Here is a 23,068-nt window from a genome sequence, read left to right as displayed (position 1 = left end):
TGGCCTGGGAAATCATGGGGAGGAATTAAAACAATCCTCAGAGACAGAAGACAGCCTTGCAGGTGCTGTTTGTCAGTTTCGTGTTTTCTTGCAAGAGAAGGTCGAGGGGTGGTGTACCCCAGTGACCAATGATGGTGATGTGTTAGTTCACTGACCAATAAGTTTTACCTTTCTATACTTTCATGTATCGGTCTATAAAAAAAGATCTGAGGTAATAAACCTTAAGAGCTCTCCTGTTCAACTCACAAGAGAGTCTGTGTTGTTCTTCTCACCGTTCCCAATAGAGCGACACTGGGAGTAACTGGGAGGGAGTTTGAGATAGACTGATTTAAACTGGGAGAGGGGTTTGTGGGCCAAGAATGGCTGAGAAGGGGATTAAAGGTTATTGGGGAGGGTGGGATGGGGTTCTGGGGGTCCTGGTGGAAACTGGGAGGGAGTTTGGGGGTGCTGGGTGTAACTGGGAGGGATTTGAGTGAGCCTGGAGGGGCTGGAAGGAGATTGGGGATTGGAAAGCAGAGAATGGGATGTGGTTCATTGCACTGGGAAGAGACTGAGAGGGTTCCTGATGAGTCCTGGTGGGGCTGAGAAGGAACTGGGAGGGGGTTTGGGGCTCCTGTGGTGGTGAGGGGCAACTGGGAGGGGGCTGTGGGATCCTGATAGGGACAGGAGGGGCTTTGGTGGATCCTGGGGAGGCTGGGAAGGGACTGGGAGGAGGTTTCAGAGGTCCTGGTAGGGTGGGTGAGAGTGGAAAGGTGCTTGGAAGGGCTTGGGGTGTCTGTGAGAGGTTTTAGGGGGGATCCCGACCCCTGCAGACTTCCCAGAGATGCTGCTGTACACTGCCCGCAGGAAGATGCTGATATGGATCGAGGGCTCCATGTTGGGCTTCGTCTTCCTGGCACTGGGGCTCAGCTTCTGCCTGCACAAGAAGGTGAGGGGGGGTCCTGGGGGTCATATTCTCCCTCTCCTGGAACGTGTGTGCTCCCCCAGGGCCCCCAGCCCAGTGTCACCCCCTTTTCTCTGCCCACAGAGCTCCTGAGCCGCTGGCTGCCACAGCCCATCCCCGTGACTTCAGGCCCGGCCAGGACCCCCTGCTCCATCCCTGGGCTGATTTTGGAGGGGTTGTGTGTGTCCCCAGCCCTGCTGTCACTCTGCCCCCGGCCGGCTGCTCCCAGTGTTCCCAGTAAAGCTTCCCAGTTCACCCCTGTCCCATTTATGGGGGGCATTGGGGAGGGACTTGGGGAGACCCCATGGGGGTACCCTGTCAGGGACAGATGCTGCCCCAGGTTGGATCAGGACCCCCGTGTGTCCCCCTGATCTGTCACGCTGTTCTGGGGACTCCTTGGGAGACACCAAACTCCAGCATGGCACCCAGCAAACCCTAAAAAGGGCTGGGACCCCTGAAGCGACCAGGGAAATTTGGGGAGGGGGTGCATGGGTGGTACCTGGACCATGCCAAGAGCCCAGCACTGCCCCAGCCCGGCCTGCCCCGGCTCCTCCTGTGGGATGTGAAGGAATTGGAAAAATGGGGATCCAAGGGTGGGCACTGGGCCTGGGGGGAACAGGAGAAGAGATGGAGGAAAAGGGCCGGAGAGGAGAAGGAGGTGGGATGAAGAAGGAGGAGCAAGACTCATCCAAACCCAATATGGGGCTCCCATGCCCCTGCTCCTCCACCCCTGCCCCACTGCCGACCAATCCACCACCCCACCCCTCCCATCCCCCCTTTCACTCAATTCAAGCAGATGCTGGCAGCTTTCTCCTGGGAACAATTCCTGACTTTGGGAACTTCTGGGGTGCAGTTCTGGAGGGGGACAGCTCTGTCTGGCTTTCCCCTCCCTGCTGTGGCCTCTCAGCTGCCCCCCACACCCTGGGGGTGCTGGGATTTCCCTCCTGGGCACAAGGACGTTCATTCCCTTCCAGGAGCCCAATGCCCGGCTGGGGCTCCAGGCCAGGGGGTCCTTGAGCAGCTGCCCCAGAACCTCCGCCAGGGGCTCCCAGCGCAGCCGCAGCCGCTCGGCCTGGGCTCCCCAAAGCCCTCAGCAAGCCCCAAGTCCCTGCCAGGAACCCTCAACTCCCTCAAACCCAGCATCCCCCACAGCCCCTGCAAGTTCTCCCCATGGCAGCAGCCATGGCCCACCATGTCCTCACCCATGGCTGTGTCCCCACCATGTTTCCACCCCTGGCATTGTCCCCCACGTCTCCATCTGTGCCCGTGTCCCCCCATGTCCCCATGAATGGCCACGTGTCGCTCTATTAGGAACAGCAAGAAGAACAACACAGACTCTCTTGGGAGTTGATCAGGAGAATTTCTCTCTGGTTTATTAACTCAGGTCTTTTTTATAGACCGATACGTGAAAAGTACAGAGAAGAAACTCTTATTGGCTAGTAAACTACCACATCACCATCACTGGTCAGTGGGGTACACCACCCCTTGACCTTCTCTTGCAAGAAAACAAGGAACAGACAAACAGCACCTGCAAGGCTGTTCTCTATCTCTGAGGATTGTTTTAATTCCTCCCCATGATTTCCCAGGCCACTTTTTCAGGCAAGACTGAGAAAGCTATGTGGCCTGCAATTTCCACAGGCACCGTGCTCTCTATTTCAGAGTTAGCATCCATAATTCCCCCTTTTTGTTTTAAAATAAAAAAGCAGTGTTTGTAATCTCCTGCTGGGCCCTTGCAGGAAAGAGAGCAAACACAGCACAAGTGGTCTCCTTCAATAGAAATTGGAATGGACACTGATTTAGAATGATTTTCTGGCTTACGTTTTTGATGTTTAAGGATTGTTTCTTTGCAAGGACTTGTTGGTTGACTAGTTCAGTGAACTAACATACACCAACAGGGAAGTTTTAAAGAACACTAAAGTGACAAAACTCAAGAACACCCAGATCCAAACCCAGTCTACTCAATTCTACTATGCAAAATCTATAAACTTTTTACAGATCAATCAACAATGCAATTCACGATGCTTTGATTCTCCCCCCCCCCTTTTTTTTTTTTGTTGTCCATTGGATTTTCCCCTCAAATATGACTGAGGGACTTGTAGAGTTTACATGGCTGTGGTTAAAAGCTTCCTGAATCTCTGCAGTCAGTGAAGTAAACAGGGAACCTATCTGCAGTGTGGAGATGGTTGTTTCGTCAGGTTCAGGCTGCCGTTGTTGTTCGTCGGGTTTTGCAGCCGTGTTGCTGAGCGGTTTGAAGTTTGCATGGTTTGAGTAAAGCTGACTCCATTGTAAAGTTGTTGCTGCTGTTACTCACTGAAGTTTTTGCCCAGTTATTGTTGTTTCCAGTGGTGGTTGCCGTGACAATTGCGTTGCAGTAGCCGGCAGGGGCACTGGCTCTGCTTGTGGACCTGTCTGCCCCCCGCACTGGGCTGGGCATGGAGGGAAGGAACCACGCCTGCCTCTGCCGTGGTGGGCGGTGTCGCTGCCGTCAGGGGGTTGTGCAGAGGCGGTGCGGAGGCCGGAGGGGACACCCCTGATGAAGGCTGCTGCGATGGGTGTCCCGGTGAGGTTCACGCATGCACGGGTTCGCGGCTGAACACGGGGGGGGCTGAAAGCTGATCTCCCCCCGCCGTGCCAGCGGGCCCTTCGGATGGACACAGGGGGTGTTGCTCCCCCTGCCGCGCCGGCAGGCTGCAGCAGGGGCGTCCGTGCTGTCCTTTGCAGCACAGGAGAAAGGAACGCAGAGGGTGCGGGGGGGGGGCTGAAGAACACCATCGACAACGAAGGGCCCCCCGCGGCCGCTTGCGGCAGCGCTCGCAGCGCTGGTGAAGGCGCCGCAGACGGAGGCGTGGGCGGGGACGGGCAGTCTCCATTCCTGTGTCGCCTCTCTGTTGGCGAGGCTTGTGCGCCCAACTCCGCGGGTGACGGGTTCTTGGTCTCACCCCCCAGTCTCTCATGGTGTACAAAAGAGGCACCCCTGGCTTCCGAATCTTCTATCCCGGCATCACTGTCCTCAGACCGGCACCGCTCCAGTGCTTTAAAGAGCACGCCCCAGGTGGCTGCCAAGCTGCACACGCCAGTATCTCCTGCAGCTAACTCAGACCATAGGCGGTCTCCCACTGACAGCCAAATCTCGAGGTTAAAGGCATTATCAAGAGTCACAGTAAAACTTTGCACTTTTACTCACTGGAACAAAGTGCACATAGCATCTTCAGAAATATCGAGTCCCATGCCTGGCAAGGTGTCTTGTCACGCAGAGAAGACAAGCTGATCATTAGTTCAATTGCAGTTCTCCATTGTGAGAACCGTCTATCTTGACAGCCCGCGAATGCAATGATGCAGACGCAGTGGCTTAACCAGGGACTTTAAATTCTAGCTTCGTCAAGATAAGCCGTTCCAAGCCCGCTCACTGGCAGGGCTCCACTATCCCGTTGGTCTAAAAAAACCAGCCCCCTCCAGGGGAGCCCGGGAGATTCTCACTTACCCCTCTGTGGGGGAAGCAGCTGGCTCGTCGACCGCTGGCTGCACTGACCCTCGGGGGGTCACTAGATGCACATCACGTTGGGGTCACCAGCTGTTGCTCTATTAGGAATGGCGAGAAGAACGACACAGACTCTCTTGGGAGTTGATCAGGAGAATTTCTCTCTGGTTTATTACCTCAGGTCTTTTTTATAGACCGATACGTGAAAAGTACAGAAAAGAAACTCTTACTGGTTAGTAAACTACCACATCAACATCATTGGTCAGTGGGGTACACCACCCCTCGACCTTCTCTTGCAAGAAAACAAGGAACAGACAAACAGCACCTGCAAGGCTGTTCTTTATCTCTGAGGATTGTTTTAATTCCTCCTTATGAATTCCCAGGCAAGACTGAGAAAACTATGTGGCCTGCAATTTCCACAAGCACCGTGCTCTCTATTTCAGAGTTAGCATCCATAGTCATGTCCCTGTCCATGTCTATGTCACTCTCCATGTCCCACCATGTCTATGTCCCTCAATGTTCTCACCCATGTCTTAATTCAATGTCTTTATCTTTACCCCAAAATTAGATATTTTAAAGGAAAGAAAAGAAATGAAAAGAAAATCAAGGCCAAAACAAAAGGATTTCTTTGTGCTGGCTGAGCATCCTTGTGATTGAGTGGGAGGGAAGAAGGGGGGGAGGGGTTTCCACACCACTGTCTCCAAAACCTTGATCTTTGCCCCACTTCATCACCATTTGGCTGTGGAAGACACCCTTGGGCAATAGGAAATCAAAACTGTGCAATCAGTGAGGTTGGAAAAGACCTCCAAGACCATCCAGTATTCCTTGATGCCACCAGAAGATAAGACTGAATGCAAAAGATTTTCTGGGATTGAAAGTCAACAAATCTGCCCCCCACAAAGAATTCCCATTGTTGGTCTGTGTCCCAGTGTTGTTCCTGTCCCGGTGTTCATCCAGGTGCCCACAGCGAGCCAGGAAGATGTGGAGCCTCCCAGCCAGGTGTCTTCCCAACACAGATCACCAGGACCACGGATCACCAGGGCTCTGCCCAACGGGGGTCACTGGGGATCATCCAACGCCCATCCTCCCATGGGGAATGGAGCTGGAGCAGCGCATGAAGCTCTTCCCGCACTCGGGGCACTCACAGGGCTTCCCTTACTGGTGCCTCCGTTGGTGTCGGGTCAAGTGAGAGCTCCTGGAGAAGCTCTTCCCACACTGGGGACACTCGTAGGGCCTCTCCCCAGTGTGGATGCGCCGGTGACTGACAAGCGTGGAGTTGCGGTTGAAGCTCATCCCGCAGTCGGGGCAGCGGAAGGGCCTCTCATCTGTGTGAATCCGCTCATGTAGGAGGACACTGGAGCTGGTCTGAAACCTCTTCCCACACTGGGGACACTCGTAGGGCCTCTCCCCAGTGTGGATGCGATGGTGTTTCCTCAAGTCAGAGCTCCACCCAAAGCTCTTCCCACATTCCAAGCAGGTGTAGGGTCGTTCCCCTGTGTGGATCACCTGGTGTTTCATCAGGTCAGAGATATCTCTGAAACACTTCCCACATTTCCCACACTCATAGGGCTTTTCCCCAGTGTGGATCCTCTGGTGTTTCTTCAGGTCGGAGCTCCGGCTGAAGCTCTTCCCACATTCCAAGCACTTGTGGGGCTTCTCCCCACCATGAGGTTTCACCCCCAGCTCTGAACTCCGGCTTGATCTCTGGCCGTGTTCCTGGCACTTGGGGGATCTTTCCTCCTTGCAGCTCCCTGGACTGAGTTTGCAGCCCCTCCTTGTGCGGCATCTCCAGGGCTTTTCCTCTTCCTGCTCCATCTGGACATGGTTTGGTCACGTAAAATTCCTGTTTGGGGGAAAATAAACAACAAGAGAGTGCCTTGGGCTGGGGTTTCCTCCTTGCCCAAGTTCATCTCAGAAAGTAATTGGTCATCTTTTGTCTGTAAGAATCTCTAAAACACCAACATTCAGACCAAACAAGAAAACACTGATTGTGTTTTCCAAAAACTAATCAAACAAGATTCAGCCAAAACCCCCTCCAGAACAGAAAGGTTCAGCCCTCACAAGAAATCAAAGCACCAACATTTAGCCCAATAAAGCTTAGAAACACCAAGATTCAGCCCCAAGAAAATCGTGGATCCCCCTCCCCAGTCACCCGCTGCATGTGGGGAGGCAACATTCCTGGGGTGGGGGAGCTGAAGATTTAGGGATGAACTTGGTGCTGCTTTCTCTTCCTACTCCTCCTCGTCCTGAGTCCCTGCTCTACCTCACACTCCTCCTCCTCCTTCTGCAAAACTCCAGGTACATAATTTCACCATTTTGCTCTTCAACCCTGCTTCTCCTTCCCTTCTCCTCCTGCCCCCAGGCCCAGCACCCACTGCCGCCTCCCTCTTCCCCCCCAGTCCCACAGCATCCCACCGCAGGGGCACGGATGCAGCTGGGCCAGCTCGGCCTGGGGCAGCGCTGGGCTCTCGGCCGCTTCCGCCCGCACTCGCTCCCCACTGCAGCCGCTCCCGCCACCACAGCGCGGGGGGCCCGGCCTTGGCGCTCCCCCCTCCCACCTCCCCAAATTTCCCTCCAGGGGGGCGCCAAGGCCCGGGGGGGAGGGGCGCAGCTGGGCTCCAGCTGGGGAACGCTGGCAGCTGCGGCTCTGCCTGGACACTGATGAGTCATCAGCGCCGCGCGCTCTGATTGGCTCAGCCCTGCCTGAGCCCTGCGCCTGCACCAAGGGGGGACACCCTGCTCCAGGGGGGATGGCCCCAAAACGGGGCAACCCCAGCAAAGGAACAACAACAAAGCCTCTTTACAAACTGATCCCCTCAACCTCATTGCACATAGGGCCAGGGACGTGGACATAAGGAAGTGACACGAGGAGCCATCAGTTGCACAAAATGTTATTAAGTGATGACACAGACTGCTGCTCAGCCAAGTTTCTCCTAAATTCATGAACTTCCAGGAGAACAACAAAGACTTAACACAGCCATCAATATTGTTAGCTAAACAAAATTATGGCTAAAAGAGTTCATATTAAGTGGTATTGGGCAGTCTGTACCTGTCCAGTACTTCAGCCAATGGGGAAAGGGAGAGGGAGATGTGGCCAAGAAAATTAGGATGAAAAGGAGGCTGTGTCTGCCAACAACTGGAGAGACCCCATGGGAAATGTCACATGGCCTCTGTGGGCAGCTAAGGTCCGGCGGTCGGAAGATATTGGGATGTACAGAAAGATGGAATCACTCCCCTCCTCAACAGTTTATGGTAATTACTCCCATAATTAGCCAATGGCACCTAGCTGTGATGAAAGCAGATGGGAGTGACACTGTGAACACAGATTATAAAGTGTCAAATTCTTCACCAATAAACGCCATTTTGCCATCCGTCACATTGGTGGTGTGTGCAGATGGACTGAGTGACCTGGGATTGGTCACCGTGCCGTCCCTAAACCAGGTCGCCATGCCTTTAAAGGCGACAAAGTGGTGCCGAAACCCGGGATCAAATCCAGAAAGCGGGAATCGCCTGGACGGGGGGCGACGGGCGGAGCCGCTGGACCAGCCCAGCAGGGAGGATGCTCCTGGACCAACAAGGAGATGGAAGCCCTTGTGAAGGTTGTATCGCAATTACATAAGCAGTGGGGTATCGATTGTAAACCTAAGGATTTTACTCTTGCACTTGCAAGGCTTTTGCATATTGGGGTCATAGACCAGCCAGTAGATATTCTCCACCCTGAGGAGTGGGACAGATGTACCAAAGCTTTAGCCGAGGAAACCATGTCCTCAGGCACCGGGAAACATCTTAAGTCATGGGGGAAGATTGTTAAAGCTCTGCGAAAAGCTATACAAGAGCAAAAAACTGTTTGTTGGCCACCCCGAAACTGGGGGTCAGGGCGGCTACACAGACATTACAGGTCCCAGATGAGAGCGGCTCTGCTGAGCCAAAGGGGAAACAAGAGGGCGATACGTCCCCTCAATTCCCAAATCCCGATCCACTTACCGAGGGTCAGCAGAGAGCAGAAACTTTCTGGAAGGAGTTAACAGAAGAAGCCAGGGGTGCCGCGGGGAAAGCCTGGGAAGGACCACCGCCCTATGTGCCCCAAGATGGCACCAAGCAAAAAGACAAAGAGCAAAGTGAAAATGTCCTTGGTAGGAGCAGGGAACAAACGCTGGCATTGACAAGCGTACGTAGATGGGCAAAGAATGAGGACAAGAAAGATAAAGTACGTGGGAGGGAACGAGAATGTGAAGCGAAGGAGATAAGAAGTGGGAGTGCTGCACAGCGAGAACAGGAGAACGTGAAGGAGAAAGGGTGGGGGGGGAGAGCTGTAAGGGGGAGAAGAGCAGAGGGCGGAGCAGACCAAAAGAAAGGGGCGAACCAGGAGGGAGGGAATGACCTGCCCACGAGGGACGTAGGTGGGGCCGGAGCCCAACAAAAAGGCACGGGAAACCAGAAATGGTTAGCCAGTCGAGTTCCAACTCCGACTGAGACACCAGCGGGGATGAGTGGTCCGTGACCGACTCCTTAGAGGAGGAAACAACAAAAATAAACAAGAATATTCCCCTCCACATTACTAAAGAACTGAGAGGAGATAGCCCTCTCACAGACTGGGGAGAAGTAAAAGCTGCATGTGCCAGCTGGGTCCCTTCAGCTGCGCTGGCGTTCTCAGTCCGGGTGACAGATGGGGGACAGAAGATCCACTCACCAATAAACCCTAAATTGCAAGGTTCCAGTCTGCAGCAGCTAATGGGCACAGACCCGACAATGATTACCCCATGCCCATCTGTTTGTGACTTCAGTGTTTCTAACGATTTTTGTGTGCAAGTTGTGATTGTTCCCAGGATCCTGTACCACTCGGATGAGGAGTTAAATCTGCAGTCGGACAGACTCACCTGACTTCAGAAAAGAGAACTGGTGACAGGTGTGACCATAGGGATGCTGCTTAGCCTGGGAGCAACTGGTGCTGTCACAGGTGTCTCTGCCCTCGTGACCCAACAACAGAGACTGTCTCAGCTGCAGATGAGAATTGATGAAGAATTGCAGATAATTGAAAAATCCATCTCCTTTCTAGAACATTCACTGTCCTCACTCTCTGAAGTTGTCCTGCAGAACAGATGTGGGCTAGATCTTCTGCTAATGCAGCAAGGAGGCCTCTGTGCCGCCTTAAGGGAAGAGTGTTGCTTTTATGCTGATCACACCGGAGTGGTCAGAGATTCTATAGCTGAACTGAAAGAAAGACTAGCGCAGAGAAAGAGAGATAGAGAAGTTCAACAAGGGTGGTTCGAATCACTGTTTAACCAGTCTCCATGGCTGACCACCCCAGTGTCCACCCTGATCAGGCCAATCGTAATGATCTTACTAGTGTTAATCTTTGGACCATGTGTTTTAAATAAGCTTGTGTCTTTTGTCAAGAGCCGACTAGAGAGGGTCAACATCCTGTTTGTAGAAAGACAGCAGATGCTCTAAGAATGCACTTGGTCACTGCCTGCTCAGTGTGCCTTATGTTTGTTAATGAAAAGCTGCAGTGTCTATTTTATAAGTTTTTAGCCTTTTTAGTTAAGTATAGCGCACCTTACATTTTTACTCAAGTCTATGATATATACTTTTAAAACTTTTCATAATATAGGTAAGTTAGATAAAATGTTTAAAGACAGATAAAGATAAAATAACGCTAGAACTTTCAAGACTAATACACCGTATATTCTAGACAATTTAGTTAAGCATAAGAAGGGGAGAAATGTGGAGAGCTAGGGGCCAGCAGTCGGAAGACATCGCGATGTACGGAAAGACAGAAACACCCCCCCAAAGAGTTTATGGTAATTACACCCATAATTAGCCAATGGCACCTAGCTGTGATGAAAGCAGATGGGAGTGACATTGGAAACTTAGGTTATAAAGTGTCAAATTCTTCACCAATAAACGCCATTTTGCTGTCCACCACATTTGTGTCAGTGTGCAGATGGACCGAGTGACCTGGGGTTGGTCACCATGTCACCCCTGAACGAGGTCGCCGTGCCTTTCGAAGGCAACGCAGCTGACTCAGATCCTTTGTATCCCAGTTTTGGAGGACAGGAAAACAAATAGGTGAGGATTTCAGGGGGTTTCTCTGAGCTGGGAGCGGCAGGAGCGGGCGCAGAGCTGCGGCACCGGGAGCACGGGCTGGGGGCCTGTGGGGAGCTGTGGGGCCGGGCCGGGGCTGTGGGGCAGCCGGGGCTCAGCGCCGGGCGCTGCCTGAGCCCAGCACCCCCCGGGCAGGGCCGGCAGTGGCCCCCGGCCCCCAGGAGGCTGCGGGACGCCCCGGCCGCTGCCCGGCCCCGTGGAGCTGCCGGCCCTGCCCGCCGGGGGGGCCGCCTTTGGACACTGCGGCAGGACAGGGACCGGCTCTGGGATACGGGCTGGGGAGGGGAGCCTCAGCACAGCCAGCACGAGGAAGGAACAGCTCACAAATGGCGATTAGACATGCAAGGATCCACATGATCTTTTAAGCATTTCCTGCTGGGTCCCTGGAGAAAGGAAGGATTTTGCAGAAAGCTCAGCAGCTGCCACACGATGAGCACCCACAGGCACTGAGGGGGGCTGCAGCAGCGACAGAAGAAGCCCCTGCAGCACTTGCTCACAAAGGCTCAGCAGCTGAATGCAGCAAGGGATGAGCAAAAGGCCAAGCTGAAGGCAAAGGCCATGGCACAGTTCCTACAGCCCCTGAGGGATCAAGCCCAGGGCCCAAGGGGGCCCCAGCACCCAGGGGACACCCTCGGCCACAAGCACCTGGCACAGGCATTGCCCTCCTGGCCAGGGCACAGCCCACCCAAACAGCCCCTGGCAAGGAATCAGCCTTCCAGCTGCAGGGCACAAGGACACTGCAAGCACAGACAGCAGCACCCTCAGCACCAGCAAGTCCAGCCCTTGATGGACACGCATTCTTAGCGGTGGCACAGCTCCCATTCCACCAGGGACCCACCACACTGCAGCCCTTGGGAACATCCAGGGTGGCTCTGGATCCAGAGGAGACCTTTCCTGATGGACACAGGGGCCTCTCCATCCACTCGGAATCTTACACCTAAGGGGAGTAAATTGTTAAGGTATATTTTAATTATTAAGGCACTAAGTGGGAAAGATGAGCAGGTGTGTTGTATTCAGCCACTATTAGCAGATGTGGGGGTTTGGTTTGAAATGCAGGAACTTTTATTTGCTCACAATTGTGATTGTAATTTACTGGGAAGGGATTTGATGGCTAAATTGGGATTGCAAATGAATGTTGCAAAAGGTGATACAGAGGCTGGTTCTGTTGTACCTCTGTGTCAAATGTCTGGCAGAGCCTAGGCTGAAGTGAACCCACAAGTGTGGGCAGCCCCAGGGAAATTGGCAAAATTAGATATGGAGCCTCTCCAAATCTCCATGAAGCAACCAGGACAAGAGGTGTCCAAAAGCAATCCCCTGTTCCAAGGGAGGGAAGGAAGGGCTCACAGCCTGTCTGGGAGTCCTGCTCAAGGCACGGCTTGGGGAGCCAGGGATGGCTCCCTAGAATGCTCCTATCCTGCCAAACAAGAAATCCAATGGAATCCACAGAATGCTGCAGGACCCAAGAAGAAGAAATGAGATGATGAAACCGAGGCACCCCACACTCTCAGATCCTTACACCAGCCTCAACCAGGTGCCCTCCTCACACTGCTGCCATTCACAACTTGATGCAAAAGATGCTTTCTGGGGATCTGCCCACTTCCAGAGGATGCAAACACAATTCTGCCTTGGGCTGGCAACAAGAGCTAGAAGGGAAAATGCTCAAGACATGGACGGTCCTTCTGCAGGGATGCACGGAAGCACTGGCCTGATTGGGGCAAGCCTTGCAGGAAATATCAAAGGAATTGACCTCACCTCCAGGGACTGGCTTAATGCAGGATGTGGATGACTTGATCCAGTCAGAAAAACAAGGAGAAGAGGTAAAGGAAGCCTCTGTGAAATGGCTTCATTTTCAGGCTAAAAAGCAGCTTTGAGTAGCTGAAAAAAAAGAAAGGGCAAAAGGTAGAGAAAATGGTTAAATATTTGGGACCTACGTTGATGGAAGTTTTGTCTTTTATTGACCCTGAGAGGGTTCAGGGAATCTCAGAAATAATGTGACCCAGTACTAAAATGGAGCTGGAACAATTCCTACAATTAACAGGGAATTGCAGGAGCTGGATTGAGGATTCTCTTTTCTAGGCAGAACATTGTGTGACTTCTTTAGCCCCAGAGAGTCTCAATGTTATGGTGTAGATATAAGAAAGAGAACAAAACTTAACAAAATGAAAAAAATAAAAGATTGATGCCCCAGCCATGGCTCTTCCAGACTCAGAAATCTGAATTGGAAGGGAATATTAAACAGGCCACCCCTGAGCCTGCACTGAAGGCAACGCAGCAGCAGCCAGGGCTCCCCAGCGGGGGAAGCCCCTGCGCCTGCCCACAGATCCTCTGCTCAAATCCTCGGCCTGGCCACCCTCCTTTCCCATCTCCAGCCACTGCGGGACAATCCTTGCTCTCACTCTTGCAGCTTCAGGCCTTTCTGTGCCTGCCCTCGCCACAGCTGCTGGGGAAGGCACCGGGACAATTCCACTCTGCCTCTCAATTCCACTCACACTCTGCCCTGCCTGGGATTAGCTGCTGGCAAAATAGACCAACTTGAAAATGATTTAAAATCTTATTTCTCTAAAGGGACTTGGTTTGCCTTTGCCTTGGGGAAAGGAATTTTAATGTTTCTTTTCCACCACTCAGCAGAGATGAAATTAACATCTCAACAGACTGGGAATAGCCCAAAAGATTCCCAGCAAGATAACGACCATCAACAAAACATCAACACCCAGCAGCAAACATCAACCAACACCTACCCCAGACACTGCCCCAGGCACAGCTGGAGACACCTGGTCTGGAAAAGGCTGAGCAGGAAATCCAGGAGTGCCCACCTAATTCCCATCACAGGCACAGAAATCCAGGTGCAACAGGAAACCAAATCCTAACAACTCCACACCTTCAAACCAATGAACATTAAACCAAGGGATTTCTATGGGGTCAGACTGTATAAATTTAGAAAAATCTAGTCAAACTCGTGTGTCATGGAATGATTTTCTCTGCACACCCAGCCTAAGTGTGCATGAAATTATTCCTGTTGCACATCCTGGCCAGAATCAAGTAATGCCTTATTTCTCTAAAGACACTGTTGAATAGTTTTTGCTTTTCTCAGTTTCAGTGAAAGGATTACACCGTTAGAGTAATTTTTTCTAATAATTTTACTTCTCTATTGTCGGTTCTGTTTGGGCCAGTGGTGTGAGAATCAGTTTTTAGTCCCAGGAGAATAAAAAGAAAACACCTGATTACTTTCGCAGTTTTGTTTTATATTTGAACGTGACACTTAGTGATGACAAAATGATGGCATGAGTTTTTCGATGTTCACCTTTAAGCTGCACTTTGAAAACTAGAAGAGCTTTAAAGTTGGTGCTTTAACACATAAACAATTATTAGAATATTGTTTAACGAAAAATAAATAGCAGATCTGTGGGGGGCCACGTGTGAATCACGGGATGTCTGCCCTGGAAGAGAAGCTTTGTTCCAGGCAGCCAGGAGAGGAGCTTTAGAAATGCAAATTAACACTGATGGCCCAAAGCCTGCACAATGGCCCAGGGGCTTCCTGCCTGCAGGAGGAATTGGGCTGATTCCAGGAAGGAAAAAACAGAGGCAATGAGTGAATCTGCTTGGAGATAGGGCCAGGGACTTGTACATAAGGAAGCAATGGGAGAAACCATCAGTTTCAGAAAATGTTACTAATTGACAAGGACTGCTGCTCAGACCAAGCTCCGCTACATTCCTGAACTTCCAGAAGAACAAACATTTAACAGAGCCAGGAATATCGGATGTTATACAAAAAGGACATGCAGCAGGCGGATCGGGAAGGCTGAACCTTCCAAGCTCCTCCGCCAGTGTTGGGCAAAGGGACAGGGACATGCGGCCGGGAAAATCAGGACAAAAACGAGGCCGCGTCCTCCAACACCTGGAGAGAGCGCACGGCAAATGCCCCATGGCCTCTCCCTTTGGGCAGCAATAAAGTCACTTGCACACCACTCCTCTGGCTCCTTGGGCCACACAGACCTCTGGCGCCGGGAATTTTCCCGCCCGGCCCCGGGCCCAGCGCAGCCACCTCCGGCCTCCCAACACGAAGCGGGACGAGCCAGCGCTGCTCCGCCACCGCCTCCTGCCGAGGCCCCAGCGGCAAGGAGACCGCGGGCAGCCGCTCCCGCAGCGCCCTCAGCCCAGGGCCAACACGGGCCGGCCACGGCACAAGCCACCCGCCACAGCCCCCTGCCGCCCCCTCCCGGGCCCGCAGCGAGCCCCGAGCCCCCGCAGAACCGAGCGCGGCTCCCACCTGCGATGGCCGGGGCCGCCTCCGAGCTCCGCCGCCGCCTCACCGGGCTCCGGCCGCTGCTGCCGCCGCTGCCGGGCCCGCACAGACGCTCCGGCAATGGCGGCTCTCCTGCCCCACGGCCGCCCTGGGAGCGCCAGCGGGGCCGGGCTTGTCCCCTCTCTGCCCAATCAGCGCGCGGCAGAGCCACGAGTGACGGCAGCAGCAGCCAATCGCAGCCAGCGGCGGGCTCTGTACACGGCACAGCCCCGCCCCGCGCTCTCAGGGCCCGCCCCGGGCTGCGTGAGGGGAAGGGCGGGGACGAGGAACAGCCCTGGAACGGGCCCGGCCCGAGCCGCCATTGAGCTCCCAACACAAACAAAGTTCTCCGCAGCTCCCGGCTCACCTTGCCCAGCCCTGGCTGCTGGGTGGCTCCGGCTCAGCGGGAAACTCTGGAGCCTCATGCACGTCTAATTAGGAGCATCAGTGCATCGCTTTGATTTCCCCCAAAAAAGGGGACCCGCCCTCCAAACCCCTTCAGCTGAGTGGAGGAGAGATTTCTTGCAGAAAACTCCCAAGAATACCAAAACCAAAGCGAAGTGAGCCAGGACCCCCCAGCAGCGCCTCTCTGCCGTCCCAGCTGAAGCCCTCGCTGGCTGCTCCAGGCTGGAGCGGCACACTGGGAGCACTGGGAAGGGGCCCCGGCTCGGGGCGCAGCCCCCGGGGCAGCCCCACGGCCCCCACGGCAGCTCCAAGGCTCCGCCAGCCGGGATGGAACGTGGGACAGGGAGCAGGGGAAGGGACGGGGATACCGGAGCTGAGGGAAGACGAGGGTCACCGGGGGCACTTCACAAGCATTTAATGCAAAAGATAAAATCATAAGGGAGACAAAAGCAACAGCACCTGTAGCACCATAGCACAGGGCCACACAAGGACATGTCCCACTGCTGTGGGGTGATGCTGGCCCGAGTCCAGGCACCCACCACAGCTGCTCTCTCACTGCCCTCCACAGCCACACAGGGAGAGAAAATTTAACCAAGGGTTCATGAGTTAAGGACCCGAGACTGTTTCCTCATCAAACACAGTCATGGGCAAAACAGCAGATATAAATTGAATTTATTGCAAATAAGTTCAGAGCAGGAGAATAAGAAGACCCTTAAAAGCACCTTCCTTCCACCCCTCCCTCCTTCCAGCTCTGCATCCTAACCTGGCAGTGCAGGGATACAGGGAATGGAGGCATGGTCAGTTCATCTCCCAGGGCTTTTCCTGCTGTTCAGGGACAGGAGTCATTCCCCTGCTGCACTCTGGGATCTCTCCCACCAGAGAGGTCTCCAGGAACTTCTCCAACCTGAGTCTATTCCATGGAAGCAGCCCCCTCACAGTGCTGAAGCGTGGGTCACTCTGCCATGGGGTCAGACCTTCCATGACAGGGGGCTCCAGCAGGGGCCCCTCAGTCCACAGGTGTCCCCTGGGGTCACAGCCTCATCTCAGGCATTCCACTGCTCGGGCATGGGCTTCTCCAGGGGCTGTGGGGGGATCTCTGCATTCTGGTGAATCTCCAGGGGCAGTCAATCTGCAATTCCCATTGTTGCTCTGTGTTCTGATGGATGTTCCTGCCCCTGTGTTCATCCAGGTGCCCACAGGGAGTCCGGAAGATCTGTTTGGTCAAGGTTGAGCTCTGTGAGAAGCTCTTCCCACACTGGGGACACTCATAGGGCCTCTCCCCAGTGTGGATGTGCCGGTGCCTGATGAGGGTGCAGTTTTGTGAAGCCCTTCCCACAGTCAGGGCAGCGGAAGGGCCTCTCCTCTGTGTGAATCCACTGATGTTTGATGAGACTTGAGCTCCTTGGAAATCTCTTCCCACACTCAGGATGCACTGGTGTGCCCCGAGGTTGGAGCTCCAGCTGAAGCCCTCTCCACACTCCCCACACGTGTAGGGCTTTTCCCCTGTGTGGATCAGATTGGACATCTCAATGAAGCTCTTACCACATTCCCCACACTCTCTGGGGCATTCTCCTGTGTGGATGTTCTGGTGCCAGATCAGGTGGGAGCTGCGACTGAAGCTCTTCCCACATTCCAAGCACTTTCCAGGCTTATCCCCTGTGTGGATCCTACGGTGGTTAATCAGGACAGAGATCTTCCTGAACCTCTTCCCACACTCCCCACACTCCTAGGGGCTCTCCCCAGTGTGAATCACCTGGTGCCAGATCAGATGGGAGCTGTTCTTGAAGCCCTTCCCACACTCCCCACACTCCCAGAGCCATTTCCCAGGGTGGATCCTTTGGTGTTTCCTCCACTTGAAGCTCCAGCTGAAGCTCTTCCCACATTCCAAGCATTTGTGGGGCTTCTCCCTGCCATGAGCTCTCTCCCCCAGCTCTGAGCTCCGGCAGGATCTCCAGATGCCTTCCTGGCACAGGGGGGATCTTTCCTCCTTGCAGCTCCCTGGGCTGGGTTTGCAGCCCCTCCTCATGCAGGATCTCTGGGGATTTTCCTCCTCTTCCTCCATCTGGCCATGGCTTGGGAATGACAAATCCTGATTTGGGGGTAAACAAAGTGGGAGTGCCTTGAAGTAGAGGCTCCTCCTGCCTAAGTCCATGTCTCGAGCTCAGCAGGAGTCTTGTGTCCATGATAATCTCCAAAATATCAAGATTCAGCCTCAAAAAAAGTCTCCCAGGATTTCCCCATCTCTTGTCTTTCCTATTTGGGATTCCAGAGGTTTCCCTTCCCTGGGATGATGGGGGTCCAAGGGCTCCAGGGGTTCCCCCTTCTCTGGGGTCCTCCTTAGCGATGATCCAGAGGCTTTTGGGGGTCCATGGGGTCCCTTCTCCCCTGATCTCTGCTTTGAGATCCCAGGAATCCCAGGAGTGTCTCCTCTCAGGCTCCCACCTCTCCAAGCTGCCAGGGTCCCCCAGCTCCGGGATCGCCCCTCTCTGCTCTCCCCATTCTGGGGGTCCCAGGGGTTCCTCTCCTCTGCTCTCCCAGGGGTCCCCAGGACCAATGTCCTCCCCAGCCAATACTGGGCAATGGCCACGTGGACCCCAAAGATCTCCCAAGGGGCTCAGCTTTGGGGTCCTGCAAGATCCAAACCTACACACACAGAGGATAAAAACCTCCCAGGGACACCAGACAATATTTGGGGCTCAATTCCACAATCTGCAAGTTCCAAACACACTCCAATAAAAAGACCCTCTCAGGGACCCCCTGACAGATTTGGGACCAGCTCCCCCTCCCTGCTCACCTGCAGGATGAGGTGGGGGCGATGGGCCCGTGGCCGGGGGTGCTGTGGACACAGGGGGCACTGGAACCTCCAGCTTCTCCTTCTATTCCTGTTCCTGCTCCTCCTTTTCCTTTCTCTCTCCTCCTGCTCCTCCTCCTTCCTAATCCCACCTCCTCCCCAGTTCCTGCTTTCTGTATATTTACAGTGAAGAACCTTGCTTGTTTTTAGAACTAGAACAAAGATTCCAGATGGAACAAGCCTTGCTGGTTTTATTCAGCAGTATCAGTGACTACAGGTCGTGTTTGCTTTGGTTTGGTGCTGTCCTCGTTCCTCCTCAGTGCTCAGACTGGGCTATGGGGTGTCCTTGTTTGCTGCATTTTCAGAGTTCCTCTTGGATCCTTTGGGCAATAGGCTGTGCCCTGGGAGGATTCTTTGTGCTCCTTTGTGACACAGGAGAAGCTTCCAGGCGGTTTTTGCGTGAGCGGCTGCTGTGGTGTCACAGGAGCGTTGCCACGTCCCCGTGGTGTTCCCGTTGCTGTGGGACACGGAGGCCTCAGTGTCCAGAGCGGCTCTGGGCGCCTGCTCTTTGCCAGAGGATCCTCCTGCCCGAGGCATTCTCAGCAGCCAGCCCAGCCCCTGACGGGTGTCCTTCTGTGCTTGCAGGGGTACAGTCTGCAGACGTGTGCAGCGCAGCCAAAATGATGCAGCAAGTGGTTGCTGCAGTTGGCACTCTGTTCTCTGTGGCTTATTCGGGGTATTTTTTAACCCACTTGGCACGTAAGTTGAGGTTTTCCCTCGGTGCAGCCTCTGTGGCTTTGGGCTTGCTGTGTGCTTTCTGTTCTTCCACTGGAACGGAGTTGACTCTGTAACCAAATTGCCCTGAGGACACGGTTGGTTTGGGAGAGCTCCTGCCAGAAGCTGCAGCTGAAAAAGGGGGTGTCTGCAGCCAGCGGGGCGTGCACAGCATTTGCAATGAGGCCTGGGGGGGTTCTGTTCCCTCAAGCGGGGAGTCTGTGGCAGCGGAGCCTGGAACTCCCTCCGTTTGCTGCTCCAGCCAAGAGCTGACACAGCCCAGTATTTTGTGCTGCTCTCTTGCTTGCTGTGTGAAGGGCCTGTGGCTCCTGGAGGGATGCTGTGAAAGCAAAATGCTCTCTCGGGCTTGCCTTGCTCATTTCCCACCACAGGCAGTTTTTTCCTAACAACATCTGGTTCACGTTCCCTCTCCCGTTGCAGGGCACCTCACGCGTGGATCCCCAGCAGCTCCTCCTTCGGTGAGTGGCAAAGGAAGCTTTGGTGTTCAGAATTGTGCAGCAAGTTGTGAGCTCGGCGTGTGGCAGCCGAGTGCCAGCCTGGGAGGCTGAAGGAAAGTTCCTGTCAGTGTCTTTGCTGCAGCAGCAGCAGCAGCAAAGAGATCCCTGGCAGTTTTCTCTGTTTCTGCTGAAGAGCTTTTGAAGAGCTGCAGGACTGGTTTTGCAGGCAGAAGATTGCTTGCTGGCTTTAGCCATGGTGGAATATGGAATTCCCAACAATAAGTGGCAATGTCGGCTTTAGCCCATTGTTAGTTTGAACAGCTCTGAACCCTATTTCTGCTTAGTGCAGCTGGATGTGTAGCTGAGGATAAAGAAGGTGATAACTGAGATAGAACTTCCCGTCCCTCACGCTCCCGTCTGTCCACAGGGCACCAAAGCAGCATCAGCACCTCCTCTGGCTCCCTCTGCTTGCCAAGAGGAGGCCAAAGAGGAGGAAGAGAGCAGTGAACTTCCCGCTGTTCTGGGAGACGAGGGCGAACACCCCGCGGTTTGGGAAAACAACGGCAAGGCTCCCGCGGTGTGGGACAAGGACAGTGGACATCTCCCGGTGGGGGATGAGGACGGTGGATGTCCCCTGGTGTGGGATGAGCATGGCCAAGCTCCCATGGCGTGTGACGAGGATGACAGCAATCTCCCGGTGTGGGATGAGGACAGAGAACGTCCTGTGGCTTGGGAAGAGGAGGGTGAACCAGCAGCTTTTTGGGAAGAGGATGAGGAACCTCCCTCTGCTCCTGAAGAGGACACCGAAGCTCCCTGTGCTGCAGGATCCTGGGCTGAACATTCTGACAGCAGCACAGCCCTGCAGCCAGAGGGGAGCGGGGAGTGGAGCCTGATGCAGCTGAGTACGTCTGCTCTGTTCCTGTGTGCCAGAGCAGGGTGCTGTGTGTGTGTCTCAGCATCAGCTGCACCCAGGGTTGCTCTGCAGCTGAATGGCACAGGGTCATTTATTGTCCTTCCCCAGCTGAGAGCAAGGGGCTCCCGGCCCCAGGGAGTGGGGCTGCATTCTGGCTCTCATCTGAGAGGGAGCATCTTCCCCCTGGTTTCTTTCAGGGAACACCGTGAGCGTGGGGGAGCCTGCCGAGAAATACCTGGAACTGGAGCAGATTGGCCAAGGGTAAGTGCAAGGCAGTTACTTCTGCACAAGCAGGGCCCAGGTATTTTGCTGGTGCAGGATCCAGTGAAAAGTCAGGAGAGCTCCAAACCCCTTCAGACACTGGGGTACGATGCTGCTGCCTCTCAGGGCTGATCAGAATTGATAACTGTGGTCAGAAGGCACCTTGCATGGCAGAGGGCTGGTGGCTGCTGTGCTGTTGTTTGAAGGGTGGATGCACTCGGGTGTTTTGTGAACGCTGCAGGCAGCAGAGATCTCCTGTCTGGGCTGGCTTTCACTGCCAGGGCCTAAAGCGCTGCTTCTTTCTTCTCTGCTGTTTTGTCTCCAGGGCTTTTGGAACCGTTTCCAAAGGACTCAACAGGGCCACGGGAGGAGAGGTCAGTGTCAACACGCCCAGCACGTCTGGCAGCTCTCGAAGGCTTTCCCCTCTGCTGGGAGCTGTGGCTGGAGCTGTGGGGCCCAGCAGAGCTTTCCTGCACAGGCTGCTCCTCTGAAGGCAGAGCAGGGTCAGCCTGCAGAGCACAGCTGGGACAGACTTGGTCCTTCTCAAGTGCCCAAAGGAAGGCAAGGAGGGCAGCGGTGTCTGTCAGAGCAGGACACACTGGCCTGGTCTTCATGTCTAAAAGTGTGAATGCATCAGCTGCTGGAGACTGAGGCCCAATTTACCTTCATCCCAGCCTCAGACAGGAACACTGTTTATCAATTTTATCATCCTGAGTTTCATCAGGATACCTCAAGGCCTAATTAAGGAGAGATCCTGCTTGGGCTCAGTTTGGGGTTTTAGTCCTACTGCAGCTGTCCCCACAGAGACAGGAGAGAAATGAGAAGATGGATGTGCAGAGCAAAGCTCTCTCCTAAACCCTGCAGCTGTGTTTGGGTCTGGTGTCAGTGGCAGCTGGGACAGGGATTATCTGAGCAATGGATGTGCACGTTTGCTTTGTTGTGCTATCCCAAACAGGGCAGGGACATTTGAAATCCTGGCCAAATGCCATAGAATTGCTAAAGGGTTCCCGGCTGTTTTGCTCTGTGTGCACAGAAACAGAATTACCTCCTGCTTGCAAAATGTGTTGGAATAATAATCCTAAGAGTGCTGAGGCCATTTGAGAAGACTGTAGGTGCAGAGAATGTTGTTAGAGCTTGGAGGCTGACAGCTGAGGGAGCATTTCTGCAGAGCTTACAGAGCCAAATGTCTCTGGCCATGAGTCCTGTAACAGCCCCAGCGAGCAGAGCAATGGGCTGTGGGAATGGCACTTGCTGAGCTCTGGTGTCCCATCCCAAGGCAGTTTGGCACAGCCCGGCTCGCTTGCTCCAAGAAGACTCGCTCTGTGTTTGCTGTGGCCTCCTGCCACAGACTGCTCCAGTTAAAGGCCTGCAATGTCCCTTCAGGTGGCCATCAAGAAAATGAGTCTCAGAGGGCACAACAGGGAACGAGCTGTGAATGAGGTCGTGGTCCTGAAGGACAAGAAGAACCCCAACATTGTCAACTCTCTGGACAGGTGAGTGCTTCAGGTCTTCTCCCGTGCACGGGCCCTGCGTTCATCTTTCCTGGCATCCCCAGTCTGTAGCCTGTTCTGAAAATGCCTGACCCGGCCATATCTTCCCAGAACAACAGCCTGGCACTTCACTCCTTCCATGTGCTTTTGTTGCTTTGCTTTGCCTTTTTCTTCAAGTTGACCCCATTTGCTGTGTTTTACAGCAAGTGCTGATAAAACCTGGTAGAAATTATTTTCCTTGGCTTCTTCTTCCCAGCCCTTTCCCATGCTGCAGGTGCCAGGAAAACCAGGTTCTTGTTTCCAGAAATGCCTCATTTGCCCATTTTTCAATGGCCTTGCCTATTTCTGAAGGGACTTTGTGCAAGGTTTTCCAAGCATTTGACTGCTTTTGCCCCAAGTGCTGCACGGCCTCCTCCCCTGGATAACTCTGGAAGTTGTGTTGCCTTGTTCCGGAGGGAATGGTGGAACTGATGAGTTCAGATGCTGAAGCAGCTGGGGACAAGTGTTGTGGTTCCACATTGAGCTGGGCTGTTGCTAAAGTGCATTTTTCACCTGCTTGCCATCTAAGGCCTCTCCTTTCTCCCGGGTGCCTCCTTCTCCTTCAGACTGTGCAGATTCCAAGGCCTGTGCAGCCTGGCAGGAATGTCTCTCCATCTGATTCTGTCCTCATTGACAAGTGACCTGGGAACAAAACTCCACTCTGGGCTTTTCCCTGGGGGAACTGAGCAATGCACATTCATCTCTGTGCCATTGTTCTCCTCTTCCAGCTTCCTTGTTGATGGAGATCTCTGGCTGGTGATGGAATACATGGATGGAGGAACTTTGCAGGACGTTGTCAGACAGACACGCATGGCTGAAGGAGAGATGGCAGCTGTCAGTCAGGAGGTGAGGGATCCTGCTTGTGCTTCCCATGGCTGGGACACCATGGTCCTTCCAAAGAGGCTGTGAGAGCAGAGTGGCTCCATGCTCAGGCCTTTGTTTCTGTGTTGTTTTTATGAGCTGGAGAGGAAAGAGCCTCTGAAGTGAATGGCCTGCAAATATCACTGCATTTCTACTCTGTTCTTGTGTTCTTTCCTGCTGTTGTGGTACTCCCTGGCTTTTTTGGATTTGCTGTTCTCAGCTTTGCCTTGAACCTTTTGCTTGGAGCCTGTCTGCGCTGCACTCCTGG

At 53.9% G+C, this 23,068-nt stretch overlaps 2 protein-coding genes and 1 long non-coding RNA gene across 7 annotated transcripts in view; 2 read left to right on the top strand and 1 right to left on the bottom strand.

Moving 5' to 3' along the window:
* The window catches only part of LOC147646093 (uncharacterized), a 228,306-nt gene extending 213,403 nt beyond the window's left edge, over positions 1–14,903 (bottom strand). Inside the window, exon 1 of the mRNA XM_086873945.1 lies at positions 14,794–14,903. The gene's annotated coding sequence lies outside the window, so the exon portion shown is untranslated. The remainder of the gene's footprint in view (positions 1–14,793) is intronic.
* LOC147646091 (serine/threonine-protein kinase PAK 1-like) overlaps positions 1–23,068 on the top strand; it is a 230,347-nt gene that overhangs the window by 204,731 nt on the left and 2,548 nt on the right. The gene's annotated exons all lie outside the window — the stretch shown is intronic.
* Positions 15,101–22,814, top strand: LOC147646092 (uncharacterized). Its single transcript, XR_015281970.1, has 4 exons — positions 15,101–20,410; positions 20,736–20,784; positions 21,794–21,903; positions 22,668–22,814. It is a non-coding gene; the product is annotated as an uncharacterized LOC147646092 (long non-coding RNA).

The sequence above is a fragment of the Cyanistes caeruleus genome, unplaced genomic scaffold, assembly GCF_971803275.1.
Source record: "Cyanistes caeruleus unplaced genomic scaffold, bCyaCae1.hap1.1 HAP1_SCAFFOLD_125, whole genome shotgun sequence".
NCBI lineage: Eukaryota > Metazoa > Chordata > Aves > Passeriformes > Paridae > Cyanistes > Cyanistes caeruleus.
This window is presented reverse-complemented; position numbering and strand designations above follow the sequence as displayed.